Source organism: Triturus cristatus, chromosome 4_1, assembly GCF_964204655.1.
Source record: "Triturus cristatus chromosome 4_1, aTriCri1.1, whole genome shotgun sequence".
Lineage (NCBI taxonomy): Eukaryota > Metazoa > Chordata > Amphibia > Caudata > Salamandridae > Triturus > Triturus cristatus.
The window spans coordinates 1,232,439,190-1,232,454,199 of NC_140585.1; the positions used below are offsets into that span (position 1 = coordinate 1,232,439,190).

Here is a 15,010-nt window from a genome sequence, read left to right on the forward strand (position 1 = left end):
CAGGGGTACCTTTTACTGAGGACTTGTGAGCTAATGGGGTGCCAATTGTGGAAACAAAAGGTACAGTTTAGGAATGGAGATCTTGCACAGGAGACTTTGTTTGGATGGAACCTGTGCACTTCGCCAAAACAACATAATTTTCCAGGCAAAAAGTGGGGGCTAACCATATCCAAAAGAGGCATTTTCCTACATTTGGTATCAAAGATAGGTCTAAATTTCTGGTTAACCCTAAGTTTCTTGCTGTTCTTGATATTGTTGGAGGGGCCTCATGTTCCATAGGCCATGTGGTGGAAGGCTGGTATTTTTGCCATTGTCTGTAGGTCATAATCTCTGGCTCTGCGGTATCTGGCTTTAGGTGGTTATTCACTATCCATGTGTTTATTGCCTGAAGGTAGTCCTCAAGTTTTGAATTGGAGCAGTTTTCTAGACCATCCGTTTATAAAAGGATTAGGGTGTCATTTCCATAGCTGTAACAGACGAGGTTGAATGTTTTAACCAGGTTTGGTAAGGAGATTCGGTAGATGTTGAATAATAGAGGGAGTATGATGGACCCTTGAGGGATGCCGCAGTGTTGTGTGTGAGGAGCTGATGTGAAAAGGTAGCAGCATTACTAGTTTGCTGTCACAGCTGAGAGCCGAAGAGTTTAGTTGGCATTAGCTGAAGTCCCGTCTCACTTTTCACATATGGTATGTTAAACAAGAATTTGCTGTGCGAAAAATAGCACAACTATTCAGCACATTGAGTCATGTTGGTCTTAAGCCAGCAACTTTCATGACCTTTCCTATTCCTGGTACAAAAGTGCTTGGCACTATCTAAACCAACCAGCCATTCAGAAGCAATGTCTAATCAGGTAATCTCCAGATTCCAAAATTGCATAATGCTTTTATTAGCTTGTATTTGCTAGGTCAGAGTCATCACAAGTGAGGTATGACTAACATTGCTCCCGCCTACTGCCTGTCTAGGAGCATTAGCATGCTTTGCAATATAGCTCAGTGAGATAATGTATCTGCTCTACAGATCTTTATTTTGTTTGCAGGAGCCAGATCGTTTTGGGGGTTTATGTGCCTGCTACAGGGAGCTGCAAATACTCTAACTAACAGTAGTGTGAATCTGGTATGACCTGCTTTATCCTGCCATATCACAAGCAGCTGCTATAACTGACTATCTAGCTTTCAAAACATTTTTATTATCTAGATAACCTTCCCAGGGTTAACACGCTGAGGATTTATCTGCTTGAACAAAATATTGGGGAACCCATAATCAAGGGCATCTGAGGCTGAAAGCGTTTGAATTATAATTGACCTCGCTAGGTATCTCCACACAACAGCCACTAACGTTTTCTGATTTTTATATATTGTAATCTCAGATCTGTGTAGTATAAATTGGTCTTTTTAAATGTATTGACTTGAATAAAATTCTGCCTTCTCTGCATTGAATTCATGGCCATAGCAAAAACATAGTTGTTATGAGATTTGAAGTAATTAATGTTCTAAATGCATAATACTTGGTGAACATTTGGGTTACCATTTTTATTGGGAGAAGTGTAGGAAGGCAGGGTGGTGGGAATTGTATGGATCCTCACAGATTCCGGAACTAGCTTGTATAGATATATGGACAATTTGTGATTTAGCCAAAGTTTTGGTGTTTCCGGGGCTGATAGTGTATGGGGATCCATGCAAGCCTCACTACCCTGAACTACCCTTGGTGCCTTGTTTTCTGAAATATCTGTGCCTGGTAGGTATCCCTGGGTGCTGACCAAGTCCTGGTCTAAATACCAAAGTTACCCACATGTCCAGAATGGGTCAGTTTGCCAGGCAAAATCTTTATGTTTCATTGTTAATTTTGGGGTCTTTCCATTCACTGGTGATAGCCAAGCCACACAAATGGGATACTATTGTTATTGGGAGAAATGCAGGAATGCTGTGGGTAGGACATTTGTGGATCCATGCAGATTCCATTAGCGTGGTCTGCTTTCACTTTTGTTTTTCTGTGACATCAGCACACACAGCGTACTACACAATACAGCAGAACAAAAAAAAAATCTAACTTGGGACTCAATGGAAGCACTTCCCTCGCTTCCCGACTTTGATTTTGGAAAATAAATTGTTTTTTGTGTTTTTACCAGAAACACTATCTTTTCTGATACTGTGGACAATCTGTTGACGTCCACTGCACTGTGAAGGAGGTGCAGTGTAGGTCAATGGGTTGTTCTCTGCCCTAAATCACTTAAAAGCTTCAAAATCCATGCAGCCTGCTGTCATTGTCCAATAACCATTATTACTTGATCTACATTGCTTTTTACAAATGGCTTTACAATTGCACCCCCTTGTTATTTGTTATTACCTTCTCTTAATGAGAAGTGCGGGTGCTTTCTGTTTTAATATCTCAGACATGCATACATTTAATTGTCTAGACGCTGGAAAGTCCAAGTTCCATTATGGAGGTGATTTAGCTTTCTAGTGTACATACATTTAAATTAAGGCAGTCGTTTAACTGTTTCATAACATGAAGATTGACTGGGGCTCTAGATCAAATGTCATTGAGCTATCCATCTTTTGTCACAGCCTTGTAGGGAAATTAATTGTGGGACCTTCCGAACGTCCCCTGTAAAATGACATTTGAATTCTATTTAGGATTCACCAGTGTTGCAGCCCTAAACTGTTTTAAAACATTGTTCGCCATTAATTTCCCAAAATGTCCTTGATGGGTATGCTTTCTGTAAAGTCATTTTAAATTAGTGGTGAGTTAAATAAAAACTTAAAACCACACGTTACGAAGGGGATTACGTCTCCTAACTTTACTTGAGGTAAGGTTTATCACTTTGGGCCTTCCAGGTGTGACGATTTCTTTTTGCAAAATGTCCCAGGAAGGACATCCTTCAGCAAAATCAATGTTGAGTGTGGAAGCTGGACATCCACCACCATTGTATGAGATGTTAGCTCTGAGCTAAGGACAGCTTATTTAAAAAAACGAAACACTTCATAAGCTTTGCATTTCGCAGAGAATGAACAGATTTGAAAATGCACGAAGTTGCGAGTTAGCCAATTTCACAACTTTAAACCCCTCTACTTTAAATCCCTTATAATTGATAGGATTTACAATTGTATGGTGGAATGTTAATCGAGTGTGCTTTAATATGTACTTTACAAAAATCCACCTATTCCTTCACATAGAATTACAAGGTTTACAACCTGACTATTGAAACCAGAATATCGATAGCATAGAATATTGAGGATAGAATATTGAATCCTAAATACCCGCAGGTAAGTTAGTATAGATTTTATAAACCTTACTCCACATTTATCTACCTACATGATACATGTCCCTTCAATGTACGTAGATGTGGAGTTAGGAACAATAACTCTATACTTTCTTGTTTACACTTATCTTTTGATATTCTGTCCTCTATATTTTTGTACCACAATATAATGAAGGTTGTAATTTAGGGGCTGATCACGGTGACGTTCGGACTTCTGTCCAACCGGTACCATGGCAGAAGCAGGAGCACCCGACTAGATGTCGGTGGTCTCGCTGCCCGCATTACGATGCGACTGCCTTCAAGGCGGTCACAATTGCATTGCGCCGTGTGCTGTGCTCTGCAGCACATGCCGCAGTACAAAATATACACATTTTAAACATCCCTGAAGAATGTGGCAGGCACCATGCCTGCCACATGGTGCAGGGGTGTTTAGTGGTGCACCATAGGTGCCACCCGGGGCCCATAGCGGAAAGCCAGGGCGGAATGGGGCCCTGCTAAGGGCCCCCAAAGGCACTATCCACCTGCCTTTTTATGGTGGGTTAACCGCCATGAAAGGGCAGGCGGAAAGGGACATCCTAATCCCTATGGCAGTGCATGAGTAGGGAAAAGGAGTCCGACCACCGCACTGACAGGATCCTTGATCCTGTCGGCCGCAGTGGTCTTTCCCCCCTCTGACCGATATCTGACAGCCTGCATCCTAATGCGGCGGTTGGATCAATGGGCTGGATGACGGTGGTACCGCCACTAACGGTGGCAGTCCAACTGCCATCGTAATCAGGCCGTTAGTATACAACCAACCACACCAATAGCAAGCAAGCATTGGAAAAGCCAATAGGTTTCATCTTTGCAAGAGTGATTGGCTTTGCCAATGTCTTTTCACCATGTTGTACAGCAGCATGGAGTGGTGTAGAGTAGAGTGGAGTGGAGTGGAGTACCATGGCATAGAGTGGTGTAGAGTGGCATAGAGAAGAGTGGTGTAAAGTGGAATACAGTGGATTTGAGTGGGGTAGAGTATAGTGAAGTGGCAGAGAGTGCAGTGGCGTAGAGTAGAGTGGAATAGCATAAAGTGTCACGCAGTGCCGTGGCATATAGTGGAGTGGCACAGAGATGAGTGGCGTAGAGTACAGTGAAGTGGACTAGCATAGAATAGAGTACAGCAGAATGGTGTAGAGTGGAGTTGGGTAGACTAGAGTGGCGTAGAGTTGAGGGGCATGGTGTGGTGTGGAGTGAAGTGACATGGCGTAGAGTGCCGTGGAGTGGAATAGAGTGGAGTAGAGTGGCAAAGAGTGGAGTGGAGTAGAGTGGCTGGAAATGGCATAGAATAGAGTGGCATTGTGTGGTGTGGAGTTGGGTAGAGTGGCACTGAGTGGCGTGGTGTGGCATAGAGTAAAGTGGCGTGGCATAGAGTAGAGTGGACCAACGTAGAGTAGAGTGCAGTGGCATAGATTGCAGTTGCGTAGAGTAGTGCAGTGCAGAGAAGTGTAGAGTGGTGTACAATGCAGTGGTGTATAGTGCTGCAGAGTATTGTATTGTATTGTATTGTAATTGCATTTATATAGCGCTTACTACCCCTGATGAGGCGTCGAAGCACTTTTTCGGATAATAGCACGCTACTCCGGGACCCATAGAGTAGAGTGACGCAGATAACAGTGGCTTAGAATAGTGTACTTACAGTGCAATAGGGTAGAATACAGTGGCAGAGAGTAGAGTGGTGCAAAGTAGAGTAGAGTGGTGTAGACTGCAGTGGGGTGGAGTAGAGTGCAATGGCGTAAAGTGCTGTGGTGTAGAGTAGAGGGGTGTAGAGTGCAGTGTCATAGACTAGAGTGGTACAGAGTAGAATTGAGTTGCATAGAGTGCAGTAACATAGAGTAGAGTGGTGCAGAGTACAGTGGTGTAGACTACAGTGGCGTAGATTGAAGAGGCATAAAGTAGAGTAGTGTATAGTGCAATGGCGTAGAGTGCAGTGGCATAGAGTAGAGTGAAGCAAAGTAGAGTAGCGTGGCATAGCTTGCAGTTGTGCAGAGCAGAGTACAACAGCAGTGCAGTGGCGTTGAGTAGAGTAGAGTGCAGTGGCATATAGTAGAGGGAAGTAGATTGCAGTAGTGTAGAGTATAGTGGTGCAGAGTAGAGTGGCGTAGAGTTCAGTGGCATAGAATACAGTGGTACAGAGTAGAGTGCAGTGGTGTAGAGTGCAGTGGCATAGGGGGCAGTGGCATAAAGTGCAGTGGAACAGAGTAGAGTGATAAAGAGTAGAGTGCAGTGGCATAGAGTAGGGTGGTGCAGAGTAGAGTGCAGTGGCATAGAGTGGTGCAGAGTAGAGTGCAGTGGTGCAGAGTACAGTGATACAGAGCAAAGTGCAGTGGCATAGATTAGTGCAGAATAGAGTGGAGTGGCATAGATTGCAATGGGGTAGAGTGCAGTTGAGTAGAGTGCAGTGGTGTAGAGTAGAGTACAGTGGCATAGAGTGCAGTGGCATAGAGTTGAAAGGTATTGAGTAGATTAGAGTGCTGTAGAGTGCAGTGGGGTAGAGTGCAGTTGGTGCAGAGGTGAGCAGCGTAGAGTGCAGTGGTGCAGAGTAGAGTGGCTTATAGTGCAGTGGCATAGAGTGCATTGGTGTAGAGAGGTACAGAGTAGAGCAGGGTGGCATAAAGTGAGATGGCGTTGAGTCGCACAGAGTACAGTGGCATAGAGTCAAATGGCATATAGTAGAGTAGCGTAGAGAAGAGCAGAGTATGTTAAATGCAGTGGTGTAGAGTCAGGGTAGGGGGTGTGAGGGAAAAGAAGCAACATGGAAGGGAGATAGGTGGGAGGGAATAGAAACTACATGGACGGGAGTATGTGAGACAGACTGCAAACCCAAACACTCATATGGGGTGCTTGAACACAAAGAAAAATGTCTCTCCAAAAACGGGACCAGTGGGTGGGCGCAAGTACTTGGTCCATGCTCCAGAGAGGGCCAGACACAAGAAGAAGAAATGACACCTACATGCCGTGATAAACGGGGATGAAGGAAATTAGAGCGATGATAAAGCTAACAAATGGTAAGCTATGAGTGGGCTGTAAGCCCACTGTATGTAAACAACATGTCTCGCAGACACTGCGCATGTGCTGTCTAGGCAAAACCTAAGAAGCACCAAAAAGCACAGTGGGCTTTAAATCCTTGCATACTGAACCTTTTTTCCTACAAGTATTTGGGAAAGAATGTGCCAGCTTTAATGTTTAGTCATAGTTGAGGGTCATGCCCTTCTAAAAATATACTCCTGGCTACAGGCCTGCCTTGAGACTGCTTTCGCTTGTCCTTATCCCAACTGGACTTTAATTGTTCCCTAGGCCGGTAATCTGTGACATCACTATTCTGGCCTTTTAGCCTCCTAATTTTCCTATCGCTTTCTGATGGGCGCAATCGTTACACAACAACCAATTATGGACCTGCTTATTTATTACGACATATGAACTAAGGTCACTCTGATCGCCTTCTCAGGCACCCAATTATCAGAGTCCTGATGATGTTCCAGTGCCCTGCAGAGGATCGAAACACCTCCGACTTTTATGACAGACCTGTGTTTTTCACCTCATTTCAAATATACATCCATGTCCTTTTGAAACCGTGTGCGATAGACTCATATTGCCATACTCTCAAGTGTGTGTCACATTTGTTTGAGCACCGAGCACTTTCTTACCACCCTGGCACTGTTTCTGATACATTTCTGTGATTTATACCAGTTGTTGAGTAGTTAATTGCTGTTGAACCTTTGTTTTTATTATTATTTTTATTATTATTATTGTTGTTGCTGGTACTCTTATTGTATTGTTGTTGGTAATATTATTATTGTTGTTATTATTATTATCATTACTATGATGATCATTATCAATCAATCAATCAATCAATATCATCTTTATTCGGATACAGATACATATCCATAAAAGTACAAACAAACAACAACATATGCAATTAAAATTCCAGCGGCAAAGGGGCAATTAAAATATCCGATTAAAACTGGTCCTCCAGTAATACAATGCACAAAGTGATAAAAAGAAAGCGAAATTCATTAGAGTATTTATATAGTAAAAAATTACATATAACTTAAGGTTTATGAAAAACAGGATAAAATAATATGATTCAGCAGGGGCACAGAGTTACGAGAGCGCACCGCCGCTTTCAAGAAAGAACCAACCCGGAAGGTTAGCTCATCGTCTTTCAAAGCAATGACCTTCCCATATGCTGCCTTGTAGTCAATCTCAGGTAAAGCCTTAAAATATGGAATCAAAAACCTTTTGGTGAGTATTGAATAATAACTACAGAAAAATAAAAAGTGCAGCATAGATTGTTTGTGATGGCTATTGCATGGACATGGCAAATGATTGAGGTTGGAAATATACCCCGCAGGGAATGAGAGCATGAATTTCATAGTATCAGTCCTCCGCCGGAAAAGCAGGCCCCTTTCCCAACGACCAAAGGGTTTTAATAGATAGCTGGAAGGTGCACGAGAGATGTTCTCAGTACGCATGTATCTGACAACAGACGCTTTCTTACTTTCTTTGTCAAATCTAGCATTCCTTTAAGATACAAAAAAGGGCCATCTGGAGGGATTTCTTACTGATGGTGCCAAGGTCTGGAGGGTTTGAGAATAAATATTCATGATTCACACTGATTAGACTTTTATGTACAGCTGCCCACCAAGGTATTTCCATCCCCTTATCACATTTTAAACAATCTGATATTATCTCCCTAGTAAGTTGGGCCGCAAGGTTTCTCCAAACTCTCAGCCAAAATAATGCTGGGCGAGCCTTAATGTAGTCTTCAATATATGGCAGATTAAGTTCGCAGTGACTGGCATATTTAGAAGAAGAAATGGGTGCACCCAGAATTTTACGACAAAATCTATTCTCTTTATCCTGGATGCTGCCGCAATTAATATGGCCCCAGACTTCTGCACCCTAAGTGGCAATTGGGATACATTGGAGTTTGAAGATTTTGACAGTGGCAGATACAACCTCTGTATTCCTCGGCTTTGGCAGACCGAGTATCATATTAGTAGAGTTTGCAAACTTTCTCCTACAGTGAGCCACATGGTCAGCCCACAGTCCATTTGAAGCAAATACCAGCCCAAGAAATGGGTAAGTGCGAGTGCTTTTTAAACTATTTGAGTCTAAAACGATTGATGTGTTAAAATACTTCTTCGACCCACACGCCATTAAAAAAGATTTTTTTAAATTGGTACATAAATCCAAGGCGGCCATAACGTCTACAAAGCCCCGCACCAAAATGCGAAGAGCTTTTGGGGTGCAGCCCATCAACACTGCATCGTCGGCGTATAACAGGGCAGGAAGTTTAATACCATTGATGCAGGGAACATCGTGGGTTAATGTTGACAGGGACTTATTCAAATCATTGATATACAGAATAAATAAGAGAGGGGCCAGGACACAACCCTGCCTGACCTCTCTACCAACTTCAATGACTTTAGAAACCTCACCATCCCTGCTAATACGCACCTGGGCGTGTAGGTCTTTATGCAAGTGAGCTAAAAGATGTACAAGGGACTCGTCCAAGCCATACTTTAAGAGAGTAGTCCAAAGCCGTGACCTGTTAACAAAGTCAAAGGCCGAGGTGAGATGCATAAATGCTAGATATATAGGAGTTTTCTTAGCAACATTGTATTTGCCAAGGATCAGATTGAGGTTAAGGCATTGTTCAACAGTGCCAATATTACTTCTGAACCCCAACTGACAAGGGTGTAGGATCTGAGCTTCCTCGGCCCATGGCCTGATTTTATTGTACAGGACCCTCCCTAGAATTTTCAGAGTATTATCAATCAGGGAGATCAGCCTATAACAACTTGGGTTGGAACGGTTCCCCTTTTTAAAAATTGGAACGATAATGCTGGAGGACCAAGTTTTGGGTGTGATGGAATTTGTTAGATTATTAAAAACATTCAGCAGTAGGGGCGCCCAAAAGACCGGATGACTTTTAATAAGATCGATGGGCAAACCATCAGGGCTGGGGGCTTTACATCCCAGGCTCTGATCGACAGCCTCCTCTACTTCCGATAAGTCAATCAGAACCCTAGTGGTTATTGCATACTCATTAGTAGCTATAAGTGAGGCTGGGGCAGAGTAGATCTTCGTAAAGAGTGCTTCCCAGGACTCGCTCGAAATATTGCAGCTGGTTGTGGACATAGAATGTCCCAAGGACCTCATGTCTTTGACGGCTGACCAAAAATCCTTAACATTTTTTAGCGAGGTGGCCCGGGCAAGGTTTTCCCAGTGCTCTCTTGTAATTTCCTCCTTTCTAGTTACTATGGCTAGTTTGTAGCGTAATCTCAGTGATTTGATAAGGGAGCTGTCTCTAGGTTTATTGGCGAGCGCCCTTTGGAGAGCTCTATTAGCTGCAGAGCAGTCAGCATTAAACCAACCTGGGTCCGGATACGTTTTCTTAACAGGCCTAGACAACAAAATATTGCCGCCCGCACAAAGCTGCGTGAAAGCGTCAAATGCCTCAAAATTATGTTCCTTAAAAGACAAACAGGTGTCAATTAAGTCAGAGTATGTTCTTACCATCCTACCAAATATGGCTTTGTTGTCTATACCACGCCAGACCAATCTGAGGTTGTCAGTAGAGGGGGACAAATCCCTTGTGTCACACTCTTAATCGTAGGTCGGTCTGGGTGCGAGAGTCAGAGTTAGGTTGATAGGGTTGTGATCCCCATATAGTGTAGAGACTACCTCAGGTTTTAACACACAATTCTCTAACGGGGTAGTGATAAAAATATAATCGATAGTAGAGGATGAGCCCCTACCTCTATGAGTAGGTTCTATGTGACTGGCTCTTGTCAGAACTGCGGCAAGCTCCATCACATCTGAGAAGTTGTTAGTACTTAAGAGATCTAATAATTGGGCCCCCCATTACATAATGGTGCTGTGTTCGTGGGATGGATGGCAGAATGAATACCCCTTGGTAACTTCACATTAAAATCACCCCCTAAACAAATTCCCACAGGTTTAACAACACATTTGGTTGTCCGTAAGTTAGAAATAAAATTAAACAAATCGATAAAATTCATATTAGGGACATTTTTAAAATCCTTATTATTAAAATTGATCAAATAAAACAAGATCCCCCGTTTATAAATTATGGCCTGAAATGTATCATTATTAGTGGCGAGGACCCTAGCACGACCCCCTGCCGTAATGTTAATCCAAATTGAAAGGCCTCCTGCCGGCCGTCCTGAGTCTGGGATAGGAGCTACGATATTAAAACATTCAAACCCATCCAAAAATAACTCCTGGGTAGCCCAAGTCTCCTGAAACATTACGATGTCCTGTTGATAAACTAACTCCAGCCAGTCAGGTAGGTTCATTTTAGACGCAAGGCCTGCACCATTCCAACTCAGTATTTTGAGAGTGGGTTCTACATTAAGTGCGGTTGGGATCTCAGGTTCGCAAGATGGAAATACAGTTAAAGGAGGGGCTAACTCTGCTAACACTGGTGTTAAAAAGGGGGGAGGAAGTCAATCCTGGCTATCCAGACCCGATAAGGGCAGAAATCTGTTGTATATAGAAAGGGGGCGGGCAGTGAGAGACACGTCAGGGAATTAAGCCCCCTGGGAAGGTTTGTAAAAATACCCCAATGGTAAAGCCCAAATACTGGTAGTTAAGTTAGACTGGGCCTCCTGTGACAATAGTATTGATTTAACCACTGACGGTTTGTGAAAGTTAATAACTGTGCAGTCTCCCTTGATGCATTTAAGGACTGCCCCACCCATCCTACTCTCCGTACCATAATAATGTTGTCAATAACTGACGCCCTAAATTCTTTATGTTTAGATAGCCAATCTGAGCTCTTTTGGCATAGTTGCTCCCATGATTCGGTTTGATTAGGCCTTAGAGGGGGCACACCTGCCAAGACCACAACATAAGGGCAAGCCGCCGGTGGTAGATTTAACACCTCCCTGCTACCCATAGGGTCTGACAAGCATGTTATGTCAGTGGCAGTGGCACCCTCCTGTGATATGCTGCCTGCAGCATGAGTATTAGTTCGAGCCACAGTAGGAATGCTAGCAGTGGTCGGAAGACAAGACACGTTCTTAGCAGGAGGGCGGTTTGCGCTTCCATTATCAGGGATATTATTTTCTGCGCCATGACCCTCAGGTACAAAACAAATCTTAATTTTGTTACACATATCGCATAAATTAGACACTGAATTCGAATTAGGCACACCAGTCAAAGTATTAGGGGTATAAATTGACACATTACTAGGTGGTACAGATGTATATGTCCTTCCAGATGTAGTCGACACAATGAGGCTAGCTTGGGCGGAGGAAATCGTATTGGGAAACTCAAGCTGAGGTGTGGGTGAATGGTCCCTCAGAGTGGCGAGATGACTATCAAGTGCGCTTTTAACACGCTCAGAGACGGTGTCCACAATGTAACTGATGATGGCTTCACTGTAGCCATAACTCTCAAGAGGAAACGGACCAGTCTCAGTCTGAGTTCCGATGGAACGGCAAGAATCGATAGCTGGGGTATGCACGTGGGCGACAACGGTCATGGGATTAGGAGAAGCACGTATCCATGAGCTCAGGGCTGAACAATATGAGCAAGGACGAATGGATTGGTTCCTCTTGGCACTGGTGACTTTGGCAGGTTTCCTTATGCGTTTCGCTCCGGTGGTTGCCTCAGAGCTCGTTGGGACATCCAACGAGATAACATCTGGGGTGGGAGCGTGGGATATGATACCGTCATGGGAAACCGCACAGTTGGTAATAGAACCTTCTGGTGCACCGGCATTCAAGTTGGCGCCCGCCACGGTGGGAGGTAGAAGAAGAGGAGGTACCCCCAGGCCGAGAGAAAAGCACCTCTCGGTCAGTTCAATCTCATTAGTCACAATACTGACAGCTCTTTCCAACATGCTGTCACTACTTGTCTTGGCAGGCCTTGGAGCCGACTGAGCCCCACGCTTACCCATAAATACGTTAAACAGATAGGGTGAGGAATAGGGCAAGATTATGTGAGCTCACCTCAATGGATTCAGCAGAACTATGATGCAAGAGGGATGGCCCAGTCCAGTCTCCTCCGGTCTTTGACGGGCGTAGACGTGCCCGCCCTTGGCCCAGGCTTCGCCCGGGCGTGCCCGCATGCATCTTGCGCCGCGGGAGCTCTCGCCGCTTCTTATGCGCCTCCTGGTGCTTGGGACCCCCATCAGCAGCCTGCGCGCTGCTCAGGATGCTGGGACATGTAGTATTGGCCCGCCGGTAATCAGCACTGGCGGCGTGGCAGCAGTGAGTCCCAGCTCCCCTGGTTACCGCTGGAGCCTGAGGCAGTTTCTGGCAGGACAAGGTAAAAGGTAAGTTTTTCCAAGAGCACCATTATCATTAGCACCTCATCATTCTTCTCATAGGGACCACATCGTCTTTTTCCTTCTTCAACACCCCAGGTCCCAAGTGATCCCTGGGTCTCCCTTATATTGGAGTATACTTTAGTGGTTCCGCCACACCTGTGGCTCACCAGAGGTGGGGGAGTGGGGTAATTTCCTCCGCTGACCTGGCAGGCCTGGGGCAGCCCGCCAGAGTATGACTGACCTAGTGGCGTAACGAAAGTTGAGGGGGCCCCCCTGCAATGTACACAGAGAGGCCCCCTCCCTGGATTTAATCCAGAGCTCTCAGGCCTGAGTACTGTGCTGAGGGGGCCCCCTACAGCTTGGGGGCCTCCCCGCATGGCGGGGGATGCAGGGGGCCTGTGCTACGCACTGACCCTGACTGACCCTGATGTCCCAGCCTCTGTTGATGGGCATTTGATTCTCAGCTGTCTGTGCTCGCCCTGTAGTGTTCACAACGTGACTTGCGTAGCTACACTCAAATTACAATTTCATATAAATATAATATAGAGTCCTTATATTCAGAGCATTGGATTGATTTGCAATACACTTTACAAGGGCTGGATAAGGACTGTCTTAGTTTTGGAGGCTATCATTCATCCGAGAGATTATGAATTGGTGAAAGCCTCAAGCATTGTATGCAATGTTTCTGCCCGGTGCGCTGTATCACTGTGAAAGCTGATGTTTATGACCACGTTTTAAAAGCAATAGAAAATTGGAATAAAAGAAAAAAATTGGAATAATATTTGCGTAGTATACAGATTATACATTTGTTCTCTCAGTTTTTATAATTGATGTGTGGTGCACCTGTGCTTATGTTTTAAATTGTTATGATCCCATGAGGTTTCGCACTGTGATGGTGGGTGCGTTCCAGTGTGCACACAAACCACAAGAAATATAGGGGTGTAAGAATTTTAGAGGGACAGCAGTTTAGGTGCTGTGTTTTCTGAGGGTTCCACTGTCAGGCTTTTCGTTTATAAAGCCTCAAGCATTGTATGCAATGTTTCTGCCCGGTGCGTGGAACATTCTAGAATAAAAACCTGGCTCTAGAAAAAGTATAAGGCTCTGGAAAGTACCTGGCTGGTGGATATGCACCAAAGGACTTGAATGTCAATTCTTCGAATGAATCTACTTTCACTGAGCATCATCTGCCTTCCCCGTCTTTCTTTTAATGTGAGCAATTGCAAGCCAGTGCTTATTTTGAGCCGGTGGTTTCCGGTGCTTAGCACCAGCACATAATTGTAAACACCCGCGCTTGTGACAGTCTGCCACAAGGTGGCGCTGTCTGGCTGATTTACAGATGGCCACAACAAAAGTCACTTATTAATTCAATGTACATTAAAAATGACTTTTACCTGCTGCCCTTGCCATTATTATAGCGTTAGGGGCCTTGAACAGTCCGAATTTTCACACCTGTAGGAGTGTGATGGTTAGTAGTTGTGTTTTTACTGTCATTGGCAGCATATCAGGGGCAATGGGTGGTGCAAGCTACAGGGGTCTTCTGACAGAGCCCTGGCACTTTTTTTTTTAAAACAAATTAAGCCCTGTTGCTGACATATGACCCCTTTGAATGCTACCCGGAATCTGATCCGATTAAAGCGGCTTGAAAGTTTAAACAGTCCTGAAGCGCCATCCATAGGGGCTAGTGGTGATAAAAGCACTCTGTTGTGAGAACATTGGTGACGGTGTGACAGTTCGGCGAGCATACCTCCCCACTTCCGGCGCATGCTTGCGAAGTAAAGAAGGGCCACTAATTACACAGATGTTTACCTTAAACGGCAACCTGTTTCGTTAAAGTAATTTTCAAAGCATTACGACAGAGCCAAATACACTTGACTGCCACGTGTGTTGTTTAAGCACAATTTTGTAGAGGTGTTGAAAGGGAGAGCGTTCTGCAGCTGCAAGGGCGAGAATATTTGAAACACAGACTGGGGCCTGTCAAAGGGTTTTATAAACCATTTCACAGCTTGTCGAAACAGCACTCAAATGATCATTTTTCAATACGCACTGAAAGGAAAGCAGTAGCTACAGAACCTTTTAACTCACCTCTAAAAAGTTACGTTTGGCGACAACCCAGTGTCCAGAAAACACGTGTCTCTTCGCGGACCGTCGAGATCCTTCGAGAAGCTCAGATTGCGCATTACCACGGACGCCGCAGCTGTACCGTAATCAGTGCCAACGTGAACGGATTCAGCTGCGTGGGGACATTTACACTGAAACTCGAACTCCAAGTTGTCTGGTAATTACCGCACATGGTAAATATTGCAACCTCGTGATTTCTGCACACAAAAAACATAGCGAAATCTCCTAGGAAAAAAAATGTTCAGACAACAAACATATGGTAGTTTGTGAGCAAAACGGCATGTTATGCCTCA

At 44.4% G+C, this 15,010-nt stretch overlaps 1 long non-coding RNA gene across 1 annotated transcript in view; it reads right to left on the minus strand.

Annotated features, from left to right (window-relative positions):
* LOC146856478 (uncharacterized) overlaps positions 1–14,741 on the minus strand; it is a 95,444-nt gene extending 80,703 nt beyond the window's left edge. Inside the window, exon 1 of the long non-coding RNA XR_014980953.1 lies at positions 14,682–14,741. This is a non-coding gene — a long non-coding RNA (uncharacterized LOC146856478). The remainder of the gene's footprint in view (positions 1–14,681) is intronic.
* Between the last annotated feature and the right edge of the window lie 269 nt (positions 14,742–15,010).